Consider the following 13,024-nt stretch of genomic DNA (forward strand, 5'->3'; position numbering starts at 1 on the left):
CAGCATGAACCGTGTAGAGAAAGAAACGAAATTTGATTAATACAAAACATTGTTCTTTTACATATTTCTGCATATCTAAAACACAAAGTATGTGTGAGATGTTCGTGCGTTTCCTATAGAAAGAACCGTTAGAGAATCTACATAAAACATGACTGTATTCTCATATAAAATGTACCAGGGAAGACAATGGAAGTGTTCCATAATCTATAAGTGCACACCCAGGGCTAGCATGATGGCATAAGCTCCTCAAAACTTCAAATATATCCAATTTTTATGAAATTTAAATTATATGTTTAACATTTTCTAGGAAACAAAATGGAAGTAGTCACCAAATCTCTAATTGCTCTCCTAAGCTAAAGAAGCTATGGAGAGCAAGCCTTCCTTTAAAACTTCAAAATTTATATATATGTAATATAAAGCTGAACATCTGTGTGTGTGTCTGGTCACGAATAGGCTCCTATATTGTTGACTATTATAGAAAACTGATCACATATAATGATAGAAGATTATCGAGACACAGGAATGGGTATGTTTGATCTGGCATAATGATTCATTAAAATTGTGTGGTCTGCGTACGCGCCTGGTCCACAAAGTATGGAAATAAAAAATTTAAAAATTAAAAAAAAAAAAACGTTTACAAGTGTTTTTGATATTGATGTACATAATACTTTGATAAGTATGTTTTAACTTAAATAGGGATCGTATAATAAAATTTTGGGGTCTGCGTTCGCGCCTGGCCTCCATAGAATGAAAACAGGCACAAACTTTAATAAAGACTTTTCATATCTATCTGCGTAAGTATACTTTGATAATTATGTTTTTGTTTGAAGAAATATGGTATAATAAAATTATGGGGTGTTTGTTCGCGCTTGACCTCCATAGAATAGAAATATGTCACAAAGTTTAACAAGTTTTTTTTTTAATATAGATCCACAGAATATTGTGATAAGTGTTTCAGTGTGAATAGGTATGGTATAATAAATCATGGGGTTTATCTATTTTATTTTTACTTTCATCATATTTTGCTTTGGTTCTGATACCCCCAAATTCAACCCAAATTTACAACCCTTCCTTTTCATAACCTATCATACTTTCATAAATCAGAGTCCATTTTCTGTAGGCTGTTTTTGAACCCAGTCAACGACGGGTACTTTTGCTAGTATATATATATAAGAGAAAGAAAATTAAAACTAAGTTGAAATTTACAATCAAAATTTATTGTTTTATTCTTATTATTATTCTCATCAGATGAGATAAATAATAAGAATAGCATCTTTGAAACTCCGTGGAATAAGGAATTTGTAAATTGTTTTATGGAATATTCAGTTGAACAATAAATTTTGATTGTAAAGTTAAACTTACAGTTTTAATTTTCTTTCTCTTATAATAAGCTCTACTCTCTATTGCGTATTGAGCTTTTTTTCATTCGGTTGGGATTAAATTTTCTATATATAAATACTGTTATTTATATTAGTTTGAAGTTTACCATTGCATATATTAGGTAAACACTACATCCCTTTCTTTTCATTATATATATATATATATATATATATATATATATATATATATATATGTATGATTTCTTTGGAAAGATAATGGAAGTGTTCCTGAATCTATATGCCTCCACTTCTGTGTGATCCATTACAAAGTCAAATAAATCGGATTTTAACATGCTATTTCAGAGAGATTTCCAACATTTCAGCTTTTTCTGAGGAAATGGACAATAAAGAAAAAAAGAGAGTAATATGGTGTTATGAGCATAGTAAAAAACGGACATGCTAGTGATCTTTATTCAATCTCTAGAAACGTTAGGTTTTCTTGCTAGTATATATAGAAACCCTACTTATCAAGTTGAGCATTGCTGTCAATAACACCACCTACTATTATTTAAAATATTTAGAATAATGCAAAGCTCTTAGTAAATGAACAAATGAAGCACTGTCTAGTAGCGATCAATATTTATATAAAAACAATGAAATATCATTTACCAGTAACACCTGCGCTGTGATCTAGTAGTTAGAACTGCCGACTAAATGACTGTAGGCTCTATCTCTGTATTGGATGGGTGCTAGTCTTGCCACACTGAAGAGATATGATACAACAAAATAGTTTATCTGTAGGAGACTCTCTCTCATATATATATATATATATGTTGTTTGTTTTGATTTTAGCGATATGTTTTGAATGAATTCAATTATTTACGAAAGCGCATTTTTACCTAAATGCGAGCTGGGAATAATTTTCCCTTTAACCAATTTGGTACCCCCACATGGGGAGCGGTATATATATTATTTTTAAAATGTAATTATCCACCGACACGTGTTTCGTCGTCTACGACTCATCAGAGTGGCTGAATATAGCACTCTGATGAGTCGTAGACGACGAAACACGTGTCAGTGGATAATTACATTTTAAAAATTATATTAGTGATGGGACGATTCCAATATTTTTCCTGATTTCATACAATTACCGATTCTGATTCTTTACAAATCTCTAAATATTTAACAATAGAGTTTTTTTTCGCTTCCTGTAAAAACACATAAAATGTACATATATTTTTGCAGATGTAAAAACATACTTGTGTGTGTGTGGGGGGGCATCTATAGTTTTAATGGTAGTTTAAAATAAATACATATTTATTATATCATCATTAGTTATCAACAATGGGAGGCTTTATTTTAAAACAAAATCAAAAGAATCGTTTTGAAATTGGAAAATAAGCAAAATTTTTCCGATTACAATACCCCCAAAAGTTCCGATTTTCCAGTTCCAATTAATCGTCCCAACACTTTATATATATATTATATAATTAAATAAAAATTATATAATTATATAAACAATATAAGGAGACAACACAGATTGATCAACATTTCAACATCTCTACACACATATTGAGCACTTCTGAAAAAAAATATTGGTTTCGAGTTAATATTAACAATATAATAAAAACAGGCTTCTTCAGTATTTGACAAACTATGGATACCAACGAAGAGGTGCCTGTGTATGAATTTTTCTGTGGCGGGAGGTGCGCAATCTCCAACCACTCCTCTCCTGACTCAACATTGTTAAATACCAGTGGCAAGTGAAGTGTCTGTATAGGACGACGGGAAACAAATGTCAAGATAAGTGGAGAGTAGATACAACGCCTAGAATTCCCAAATAGTCACCCATCTGGTACTAACCAGGCTCAACATTGCTTAACTTCGGTGATCTGATGAAAACCGATGTGTCAATGCGATTTTGCCGTATATATATATATATTAAAAATATACTTTAACTTAATATATACACACTCATACATAGAGAGAGAGATGCAGAGTGAAATATATGATTGATGATGGACACGCACACATATAAAATATTACACACAAAATCAGTAAAATATATTTTAAAAGATTTGATTTTGATAAACATTTATTCTAGGATGCTAATTCTGTGGCCCACCTGGAATATAAATTGTGAAGCTTCTATCTAAAAACAGAGAAAGTAATATGCTATGAGTTTAATGAAAAAACACACACACATAATCCTCATTTAATCCCGAGCAACGTCGGGTGTTAGTAAAACATAATCCTGAAGTTATGCCATCGATTTTACAAAGAGACTGCATATTTTTCATTAATAGAATGAATCTAGAGATTCTCTTGAGATAAGAAAAAAAACATATATATTGGGTAGGATGAGTGGATTTTCCTGAAGAGATCATGACACGTATACGAAGCTGGAACAAACAAATGACTTTGCAAATAAAAAAACGAAATGATCAAATACTCTGCATCTCTTTTCCCTTCGTATCATCACGAGCAAACTAATTTTATAGAAGATTGTGGTTTTATTTTTTCTTCTTTTTTTTAATATACGTCCAAGTTTATATTATAAGGCTATAATAAAATGATGACCTGCGACTCAACTCACAAGGTAGAGACGTGATCACTTCCATAAATGCAATAAATAGAAGTTACTGTGCGATATTACTGAATTGATAAAAGTATTACAATTCATTCTCTTTCATCAGCTTCATTATAGTCTTACGTCCAAATCATATTGGAAAATTAGTTCTCGTTGGACGATTAATGCTGTAGGATAACCTGGGGTGAAGTGAGCCACCCGGAGTGGTTTTGATGATTATATTATGCATAGTTTAGACAATTATCTGATCATCCCATTCCCAAACAAAACTCTGCCAATGTAGAATATTCCAGGTTTGACGGTGTTCGAAAATTGTATAAGTTTGTTCTATATTTCGTTTTATCTGCACTATTCGGACTACTGCTCTCATCTGAAGTTTTGTTTTCACAACATTCCGATCGATGTAACCTCCGACCTTCTTCAGGCTTTTCTTGGGGAATCTGCATAAAATTTCCATAAGAACCTTTTATTTAATCCACGGGGGCAACCTGCTCTCCTTCCATCAGACATGACCGAGTAAAGTCTTAAGTATGTTATACCCGAGACATAAGAATTAAAGGCTGATTTATAGCAGACATCCTAACCGAGTTCTACAGTGAGGTTTTTGTCTAAATTGCATTTAATTTTCTGTGTGTTTATTGGTACAGTTAAGGAAACAGAGTACCGATGTTAGAGAAAATAAGCTATTAGAGTAAAAAACCCTTTCAGCATTTCGGGACCTCTTTTTCACCAATTCAAGTGATATATTTATCTTTGTCAGCTCATTCCACTTTTCTAAGAAACTACTGAGCCGATATGGCTGAAACTTGTATCGACCTTTAATGTGCAACGAACAAAGTATGGACTATGGATTTGATGGACAGTTAGGAATTAACAAGGATTAATAGGAATTAGTAGTTATTGCAAAAATGAGTACAATTTTAACCATATTCAACTATCAATTTGGGATAAAGCATTCTTTTTAAGTCAAGCTATAACTTTTGTCTGTTTTAGTGGGCTAAAAAGTCTTAATATATATATATATATATATATATATATTACTATTTCATTTAATCACATAAATTTATATAAGATATCATTTTATGTGTAAATTTTCAGTATTTACTTCAATACATAAGTAGAGCTAGGTAGTAAGTTATGAAAATATATATGGTAATCAAGCTAGACAGAATATTCCGTGTTTCATCTTCGTGAGAATTCGTCAGGCTTATGAGAAGATTTGTGGTTATTGCGCATTTTTATATAAGCACATGGTATTGAATTTGCTAGTAAGCCGATCAGCTTTTTAGTTGTAACCAGCCAATGGTCGGGCACTTACAGGACAAAGGTACAGTTAACCTCAGGTTTACCCCTTTCCTTTTGTGTGTTTTACAGGAAAAGGTTAGTTATATCCTTTTGTGTATAGAAATCAGACTTGCTTTCAACCTAGGTGTAGTTAGATATGTTATTTTATGTATAGGTTTATATTTCGGATATTACGTTAGTTTTATTTATAAAATTATTTATCATATGAGTATATGTTTATTTTATTTATTTATTTATTTAAAAATGTTTTTCTATTGTTATTACTATTATTTAAAAGTAAAAACTTTAAAGAACCCCAATATCTGTTAAACTGTAGGAGAGAAATAGCGAACAACTGTGTGCACAGGATAAACTTTACTATAGGATTGCAATATATAAACAATTTTAAATTAATAAAAAATAGAGAAAAATAATAAATAAAATAAACATATATAAGAAACTGATTGGCCAACTAGCAAATTCAATAACATGCACAATAACCACAAATCTTCTCATAAGCCTGACGAATTTTCACGAGGATGAAACGAGGAATATTCTGGGTAGCTTAATTGCCACATATTTTCATAATTTACTATATATATGTTTATGAAGTAATCAATTGCCAAATTTGATGCTAGAAAAATATTATTTAAGAAATATAATTAATCTATACAAAATATCGGCAAAAAATTATTTTTGTGCAGTAATTAAATTTGTATTTCGAATATCAGAAACCACTGATCTAAAATTTTCAACATTTGGGCCAGCCTTGTCTGCTGCTAAACCATCTAACATTTTAATCTCATTTGAACAATAAGTCCATAGCATTGTACATCTCATTGTATGACATCACTAATTTTGTACATTCGCTGCATGCCTAGAACGAATGCCAGGTACCATTTTTATTTGCAAGAGAATGTCTTTGTGAATAAAGCAATGATTCTTCTAAAATGTATTTTATTGTATCTTTTCGCTTTTGTTTAACATTTCTTTTACACATATTCGTGGCTTCATTTTCTCATTTTTCAATTCCGTTGCCAAAGAAAAACGTGACTCTACCAAATTGGATTGATCTGATGTAAATGAACTTAAAGATCAACTTAAAAAAAAATCAGGATGCAGCAGATGTAGCAATTACAGACCGCAGCAGCAGCTGGCGCTTTGCAATTTTGAATCTGTGTTTGGTTTTTAAATTTGCTACTGATTGATGCAACTACTTCTGGTTTGCCCAATCAGAGGCTATCTCTCAAGCAATTAAATACGTGATAGAAGTTCACAAAAAATAATTATTGCTTTTTTTTCTGATCAGGAAACCAAAGAGAGTTGACCCTTTAAACAGCACTTCTTCCAATCCCAATCTTCTCTTATAGAGTGTAACCAAACTATGGCTACTTTATCCACACACACAAGGACTAGCTATAACACATACAGGCAAATGCATACCTACATTGCCCGAACTTCATCACATGTGCATTGTACACATTCTTCAAAAATGAACACATTTTCCCTACTAATGAGACATTCATTTAAAACTTCATGAAGTTCCTAACATTTTATACTCATGGACTTACGTTATCAATAACACTCTTTTATCTAATTGCACATTAGTGAAAATTATTCAATAAAGTTGTTTCAATTTTTAGAATGTTGTCTTCTTATTCTACAAGTTCAACAGATCTAATGATGATCAAGGTTGGGTAGTCATTATTACCTACTTAAATTATTTTAAAGGAAATTATTACTTCAAAACCATTTACTTCGATTACCCGTCATTTAAGACAGGTCTCCATCACCCGCCATTTAAGACAGGTCTCAACTAACAAACTAATCCCTGTCCCATCACTGAAATGCTGCATCCCTATTTTACAAGTATTTTAATGTAATGTGTTCCGACAAACTTAAAGCACTTTTACCCCTGCTTTGGATATAAATACCCCCGACAAATCCATTTAGCAACAAAATCTCCCCTCTACACTGTAGAGGTCCATAGATACAAGAAAGTCTTCTATTTTAATAGGTTCTTCCCTCAGATAGCAAGACTTCAGAATTCCTTCTGTTTCATGCTTCCCTGACTGTATTGACACAAAAGTTCCAGTGTAATGTGAAGACATCTCGCTAACTCCCTACATAGTGTCCCAGTTAAGGGTCTACTATCTGGGACCAAATTATGTCCAAGTGGCACTGTGCTTTGTTTGGGTCGAAAAAACAATAAGTAAAACAAAAAACATTTGTAAGTTTTGTTGGTTCTTATCTAGAATTCCTCCTATATAAGAAATTTTTTTTTAAAGTGTATGGAAAATGTGTGTGTGACAATACCAAAGTATAGGCACGGCTAAAACGGAAGGAAGGAGTAAGTAGTTTTTGATGAAGTCTCTCTTTAAAAATCTATAAAAAATCAAATAATTATTCAATCAATATGAAATTTTCACCGATTATTAAGTGAAGAATGAACTTTATAATGGTATACGTTTTTTTTGCATAATCGATTTTTATATAGATATTGTTTTGCTTACAACTCCCTCCCCACTTCTTTATTTGTGGTTATAGATATGCTTAAAATAATCAGCCGAAACTGAAAATATATTGTATTGTGGGGAGGATGAGGATTGTAGATTAAAAAAAATAGAATAACTGCACACATATCACATTTTAAGGTAAAAAATCCAAATTTTGAACGTGTTTAATTTTTCGTCCTTTGTGTTTTGAAGTGTGAAATTCGTTTAACATGTTAATTATTCTTTCAGATTAACCAAATTATATATATATATATATATATATATATATATATTATCTTTACGAAAAAAACTCAAGGAAATTTACATAACTAAATGAAGTTCATTTAGTTATGTAAAGGCTACCATAGTTTCTTCCAAACTATCATTAAATTCTGGATTTTTTAATTTTGCTATGTAAAATTTATAGAGTGAGATAAAAGATGGAATTATTTGAAATTCAGGTATTTATGTTATATTTTTGCATATTCTTATAGCAAATAATCCTAAATTTTATTTAGACAAAAAAAAAAAAAAAGATTGATTTCAAAACCTTAAAAAAATAAAAAAATAAAAATAATATTCAAATGTGTTATCCATTGAGACAAAAAATGGCGGTGAATGGTATCTTTTTGGGAAATTTAAAATTTTAAATTCTATTAAAAGTAGAAAAACTTCTATATTATTTTGCTTTTCATATGATAAAATTCAGGCTTTTATCTTTCTGGAAAAAAAAAGTTGCTCAAGAATAATGGATTTTGATTGACTTTAATTCGTCTAAAAGGAAAAACAATTTGGTTTTCCTTCCATGTTTTGGCCGTGCCAACCAAAGTATCATATTTCAAAGATCATATAAATTGATTGAATAGTTTTATTTTTTAAATAAGAAAATCAATTTTTATGAGTAACAGAGGACCTGTCTCATGTTGCCATTTCAAAAACAATCTCAAAAAACAATAGGAGATAATAAAATATAATTCGAATTTGCCAGATTTGTTGTAATGCCTACGGATTCTCATTAATCACTTAAAAATTATTTTATTTATAAAAATTAAAATATTTGACCATGTTATATTTTTGGAATATGATTTTTTTGTTTTGTCAGGAGTATGTACACCATATAGATTTTTCTTTATTTTTGTTATTTTTTTTTTTAATATAGGGATCATTTTGGACAAGAACTGTTGTGATATTTTCAAAAGTTGTGTCACATGGGCTTAACTGATTTCATAAAAAAAGCATTGTAATCTTTCTTTAAGAGTTATTAATCTCAGGCTTAAATAAAAAAAATACTAATTTAACTAGACCCCCCCCCCCTCTTAGTGAACCGGTAAACCTATATTTTTGCTTTGCCTACTGATTTGTACATTATTTACATAAAAAAAAAATATTTAAAAACTTTTAAGCAATTTAATTTACTGCAAGTAAAAGAACCCGGTTATGTGCTTTTATTTTTTGTCAAGGCTGAACCTGGTTATGTGCTTACTTCCTGTCAAGGCTGAACCCGGTTATGTGCTTACTTCCTGTCATGACAAGGGAATCACAATTTATCAAGGCCCGAAGGCCACTCAAGCATAAGAGCTAATGAATGTACGGTGATCACCCGGACAACAGCATGGTAATTGTTAGTGTTGAAAAATTGGTATAATATGATTATTTAAGGGGACAGCTCAACAAGAACTTGTTTATATCAGACTTGAAGACAAACATAATAATTACAGCATATTTTACTCAATTACCATTAACTGCAAATTAAATTATTTAAAAATTTTAAAAATAATTTAATTTTTACATGGAAATAGATCATAAATGAGTAAGTAAAGTAAAATTGTTTGACTAATTTCTAAATTGCATTTTCTTTAAAATAATTTATGTCGGTAATAATAGTGAGCTAAAAACAAAATAGGCCAAACAAATTTTATACATTTTACTGCACTAAAAGATATATTGAACAATGAACACGGAAACTGAAACGAGACTAATAACACAGAACAAGACATTTACTTTAATAAATGCTTAGGATGGAATCGCATTCCTTTTTGATTTCTTTAAAAGATCAATCCTTTTAGATATGTTCTCAACCAAAGTGGAACACTGCGAAGAGGAGATGCTATTCCATTCGCTTTGCACAGCTTCCAGAGTTTCGAAAAAGTTCTTCCAGCCAATACACGAGATATTATTGACCAAATATTCTAAATTGGGTTTAAATCGGAGCTTTGACCTAGCCAAAATATCACAATTATGAAATTATGAGAAAACCATTTTCTTGTGACTTTAGCAGTGTGTGCAGAGGCATCCTCATGTTGAAAAATAATGTTCTGAGATATTCTCATCTTCTGGATACTTGGTAACAGTCCTGTTTCTAATATTCGAATGTATTCCTTTGCATTAATTGACTTCTCACATCTAATAAGTTCCCCAACTCCTGCTGCAGTAAAAGTTCCATATACTATTATCCCTGCATTCCCGTGTTTAACTGTCGTTTTTATGCAACTTGGTGAAAATCTTTTTCCAGTTCTTCGATGGGAGTATCGGGAGCATTACTAACAAGACAAAATCTTGATTCATCTAACCAGAAAACATTCCTGAACCAGTCTGTATCTTTCTTGCCATAACACAAGAAAAAACTTTTTCTTCTTAGATAAAAATGGCTTCTTTGCACACCTTTTAGAAGAAAATCTCATTTCTTTCTTGCGTCTAGATATTGTATATCTAGAAAGAATATTTCCAGCCCCTGTTTTGAATTCTGCTATGGTCAACATAAGTTTTCTTTCAATCCTTCAAAACAGTTAATTTAAGCCTATGGTCGTCCTTCAAAGTTGATGCTCTAGGGCGACCAGACCCAGATTTCCCTTTTACCAAGCGTTCGACTTCGAACCTTCGACCAATTCGCTTCACTACAGAAAGAGATGTTTTGCCCTTTTCTTTTCTTAAATTATCAAAAATCTGCTTGTAAATCATTTTCGACTGCAATTCGGTTTTTTATATCTTCGCCAAGATGCGGTCTTACTATTTTTAAGATTAATTTTTCCACTTATTATATGCTATAATAATAATGATCTGCAAAATATAAATTTTCAGTTAAAATTCATAAAAAAAAAATATTGACAAATCCATTTCTTCCTTCTTTCACGCTTGGCTCATTTTTTTTTTTTTTTTTTTTTTTTTTGCTCATGAGTGTAGGTGAACACACTGTATCCGCATATATACAAAAAAATTTAAATAAAATGTTAACTAAATATTTCCAATATTAAAAAGAATTTAAAAATAATAAAATTTGAACTAAATACTATCAGTATCAACAGGAATTTTAAAAAGCGACGCTTATGCAGAGAAAGTACCGTGCTATTTTTTTTATTTATAGTATTTCCTAATTAAATTAAAGTTTTACTGTACCCTTTATTTATTAAATTGTTAGGTGAAAGTACAGAATAATTACAATACATCCGTCCCCATATCAAGAATCGGCTTCTAAATAATAACGTTATTATTTTAGTAGGGTACATTCTTTCCATTAGTACTAAAGAGCAACTAATTTTAAACGAAAGTTCCTCTTATGATTCTTCTTTTTTTTTTTTTGGTACTCATGCAGAGAGTGATCCATGCTGAAATAATAACATTATTTAAAAAGCCATTCTTAACATGGAGAGGGGAGGGTGTTTTGTACCTATTCTGTACTTTAACCTTACAATTAAATAAAAAAAACATAAAACTTTAATTAAACATGGAAATACGATTTAAAAAATAGCGCAGATCACTCTCTGCATTAGCACCCTTTTTTCCACTAGTGGAGTACAGGAGGATAAAAAAAAATGTAAGTCGTTTTGGTTTACCGAGAACGAATATCTCTAAGAAAGAAAGCTCCAATATACGGCATAGTAGAACAAGACAGACAGATAATGTTCAAGGGATGAGATTGTTTTAAATGTTTATTCACATCACTTCATTTATTCAAGTTTAAATCGATCAAGTACACAGATTGAGTTAGTTCATTTGTAGATTGGAATATTTCACAATAAAAAGGGGTACTTATGTATTTTTGGTACCGGGCTTAAATAACATTATTTCGAAAGCCATTAACATGGAGAGGGGAGAGCGTTTTGTAACTATTCTGTGCTTCCACCGCACAATTTAATTTAAGAAAAAAAAGGTAATTTAGCAGAGAAGCCAACAAACTACTATACGAATATGATATGATATATATATATATACACACACACAAGAAATAATTGTTACTGTAACTAATAAAATTAAATTTTATACCTACCTTGTTTATACCTCATTTGCTTTGGTTTTCAAGTAGTTTTTATTGCTCTTTATTTAATATCAGGAATTCAGTTTTTTCGAGCGGATTTGAAAAAAAAAAATGTGGCATCTTCTTTAGTAAAAGCAAGCCTCGTTTTGAATTTTTTTGGTATTTTTTACGAGAGTACCCAGCAGTGGCGGCTCGTGCCTAAGATTAGTGGGGGTGCTGCTTCAAAAATTTTACGTATTTTTTTAATATCGTGTAAAGGAATTCGAATATATAAATAAATATTTAATCAAATAATAAACAAACATTCAAATAAATATTCAAATATATAACAAAGACAAATGATCAATCAGAAATGGATAATACGCAAAAACTTTTTTATTAAAAAGATTTTTTAAATTATGTACACTTTACAGAATAAAAATAATATATATATTTATTCCTTTTCAGATTAAATAAAAGTTTGCGGGTTTTTTTTTTTTCTTTTGCAAACAAACGAAAAACATTTTTTAAAATAACTTATTTTTTATAAAAACAAAAAAGAAAAACTTTGAAATTTATCTGCCTCCCTACGAGGGTTAATTTAGGAGTTTACTATTTGAAAATAGCGTTTTATTTAATAACAGTTTTATTTACAAAATTTATTTTTAAAGATGTATTTATAACAAAACGTATTTGTAAATAAAATGCAAAATAAAAAAGGTTACATTTGTATATAGTGAGCAAACAAACAAAAATATTTAAAGATACAAAATTTTATTTACAAATCTTTTAACAACTTGCTTTTTATATAAAAAGAACAAATTTGGCTATTTACTGACCTTCCCATGCCGGTAAAAATCGACAGAAAGTGGATAGTTATTATAAGAAAATAGGATGTCATATATAAGCATTATAAAACATCGAATTTTAATGTAGCTTTCTTCCCCAAAAAACAAAAAATTAAAATTGTCTCAGTCCAGAAGGATTTCTAATTACTTTTTTTAATGCGTATTATCTGACCCATCTACTAACAAATTCGGGTTTGTATTACTGTACACATAGATTCGAAAAAGTTATCAAAAAACAAATAAATGTTATCAAAGGC

At 30.2% G+C, this 13,024-nt stretch overlaps 1 protein-coding gene and 1 pseudogene across 4 annotated transcripts in view; both read right to left on the bottom strand.

Annotated features, from left to right (window-relative positions):
* The window catches only part of LOC145290933 (rabphilin-3A-like), a 1,108,728-nt gene that overhangs the window by 819,839 nt on the left and 275,865 nt on the right, over positions 1-13,024 (bottom strand). The gene's annotated exons all lie outside the window — the stretch shown is intronic.
* On the bottom strand, positions 3,135-3,251 carry LOC145284983 (5S ribosomal RNA; annotated as a pseudogene).

This window comes from Euprymna scolopes, chromosome 1, assembly GCF_053919585.1.
Source record: "Euprymna scolopes isolate OS-2025 chromosome 1, ASM5391958v1, whole genome shotgun sequence".
Lineage (NCBI taxonomy): Eukaryota > Metazoa > Mollusca > Cephalopoda > Sepiida > Sepiolidae > Euprymna > Euprymna scolopes.